At 42.0% G+C, this 2,783-nt stretch overlaps 1 pseudogene; it reads right to left on the reverse strand.

The window, feature by feature from the left end:
- Positions 1–432: 432 nt before the first annotated feature.
- Positions 433–1,993, reverse strand: LOC115292815 (annotated as a pseudogene).
- Positions 1,994–2,783: the final 790 nt, after the last annotated feature.

Consider the following 2,783-nt stretch of genomic DNA (forward strand, 5'->3'; position numbering starts at 1 on the left):
AATGGTGGTGACAAGCTCACGTTCAGGCGGGAAGATGTCAGGACACCGGTGAACTGTGTGCTGTGCTGAGTGCTCTCTCTGTTAGAAGCAGAGTGAGGGCTGAGTGAAGACTTCCTGAAGAAGGCTCTGTGAAGATATATAGTTGATACAGCAATACAAGAAACGATGACATAAAAGTAGATTTTTTTTTCCCAAGAAAATTTTTTAACTGTCTGAGAAGGTGCTTGTTTTATTGGGGGGAGAACACTGCACATGACCAACAGACGAAGACAGCCTGGTGGGCATCCTACACATCACACTTAAAAAGGTACACAGGAGATTTTGCTAAGAAAGATCAAGTGGAACATGGGTTCCTCTGGAGAGTTTCCTCAACCTCATCCCTCTGAGGAATCCAGACACTCCCGACCACTTTCTTGAAGGCAAATGTGGTCACTAGAGATAGAGGCCCTTAGGGCTGCCTTCTTGTTTTTTATCAAGAACATTTTATTTATACTTTCTAAAGTCTTCATTTGTTAGTTGCATTCTACATCCTCTCAGTGCTTTTCGACCAGCTTCTGTACAAATTGCCTTGATAGGCTCCAGAGAGGTGATCTTTAGCCATGACCAAATAATCCAGTGTTATATCACTGGCCAGTGTCATCCTGATTGTGTGGATCTGAAAGACGCACTTCTTAGTCTTTTCATGAGGTAAGGGGAACTCAGTTTTCCTGTCAACGTGGCCTGGTCTGATAAGTGCTGGGTCCAAAGTTTCTATTCGGTTTGTGGCCATGATAACTTTCACATCACCCCTTGAATCAAATCCATCCAAATGGTTCAACAGAGTCAACATTGTTCATTGACTTTTCTCTCTCAACACTGGAGTTTGTCATATCTTTTTGTTCCAATGGCATCAATTTCATCAATAAATACAATGGATGGTGCATGTTCTTCTGCAGTGCGAAACAATTCACGAATGAATTTGGGCCCATCACTCAGATACTTCTGAATAAGTTCAGAGCCAACCACTCTTAAGAAAGTGGCTGAGGTTGGGGTGCCTGGGTGGCTCTGCTGCTTAAGCATCTGACTTCAGCTCAGCTCATGGTCTCACAGTGGGTCCGAACCCTGTGTCAGGCTCTGTGCTGACAGCTCAGAGCCTGGAGCCTGCTTTAAATTCTGTGTCTCCCTCTCTCTCTGCCCTTCCCCTTCTCGACCTCTTTCTCTCTCTTTTTTCTCTCTCTCTCTCAAAAATAAATAAACATTAAAATTTTTTTTTAAGAAAGCAAGAAAGTGGCTGAGATTTGGTTTGCTATTGCTCTGGCTAGTAAGGTTTTACCTATACCAGGTGGACCATAGAGAATAACCCCCTTTGGAGCTTTATACCCATATTTTCATAATATTCAGGATGAGTGAGAGGAAGCGCCACAGATTCTTTAGTGTCCTGAATTTGGACATAGGGGCCATATTGATACATATAGTGTGGATTTCCTGGGGGGACTTTTCTACCTTCATCACTGTGACTAAGGACTCTGTGTCATCCATGGACACCTCTATGATGACATACACCTGTGGCTGAGCAGGACCAAGCAGCCTGGTTCCAACAGATCCTTGTCTACAAAGGAAAGAATGCTGACTGTGCTCTGAGCCCACAGATGTGGACAGGATGACAAGATTGTCATCAATAATCTCTTCCAACATTCTTACCAACATTGGGGTCCCTCTCGGATCATTCACTTTTATTCTTGTCTCCTCTTGCTTTTCTTCGAAAGGCTTCATTTGTTCCTGATTACTAATGAATTCTTCCTCCATGATAAGATAGTCTTTAATTCTCTCTAACTTTGGTAATTTTAACTGGCCCTGACTGTGAGGTGTCACAGGGTCAGCTTGCTGGCAGCATTTGGTCCCTTTGTTTTCTGCTTCTTTTTCCCTACTCTAGTTGTACAGGAGGTTTGTATTTCTTTTTCTTGTCCTTGTCATTCTTCTTTCCACCTCCAGGGCTATGGCCACCACTCTGACTTTGACCCGTTTTGCTTCAGTCACGCCAACTGCTGCTATCAGAAGTATTTTGAAAAATTTTTTGACATTTATTAATTTTTTTTTGAGAGACAGAGCCTGAGAGACAGAGCCAGGAGCAGAGAGAGAAGGAGACAGAGAATACAAAGCAGGCTTCAGGCTCGCTGTCAGCACAGAGCCCAAGCTCCCCATGAGGCTCAAACCCATGAACCATGAGATCATGACCTGAGACAAAGTCAGAAGCTTAACTGACTGAGCCACTCAGGCACGCCTAAAAGTGGGTGTTTTTAACATAAAATGTAGTCAAGTCAATTGAGAAATGATTAGAACTGGTAGCAAGTTCAGAAGTCTGAATGCTGAGAAATAAACCCATCAAGAGACTGTAACAGAAGTTTGAAATAACCAACATACATACCATGTTCCTAGATGAGAGGACACGATATCTTAAAGATGACAATTCTAAAATTATTTTACAGAGTCAATAATTCACATTCCTTGTTAGTATGAGGTTTGTTGCGACCTCATTATTGAGAAGAAATTTGGCAATATCCACCATATCACACCTTCTGACCTAGCGGTTCTATTTTTAGGAATGTATCCTCTGGCAATACTTAAGTGAGCACAAACATGTTCAAGGTTCATTACAATAGTTTATGTTATTAGAGAACTGGAAGCCATGTAATGGTTCTTCAATAGGGAATGATTGTATCACGGAATGCAGTGTAATGGCAAATAAAACTTCTGTCAATCTGTAGATATTGACAGGGAGATTTTCAAAGACATTAAGTCACAGA

Source organism: Suricata suricatta, chromosome 5, assembly GCF_006229205.1.
Source record: "Suricata suricatta isolate VVHF042 chromosome 5, meerkat_22Aug2017_6uvM2_HiC, whole genome shotgun sequence".
Lineage (NCBI taxonomy): Eukaryota > Metazoa > Chordata > Mammalia > Carnivora > Herpestidae > Suricata > Suricata suricatta.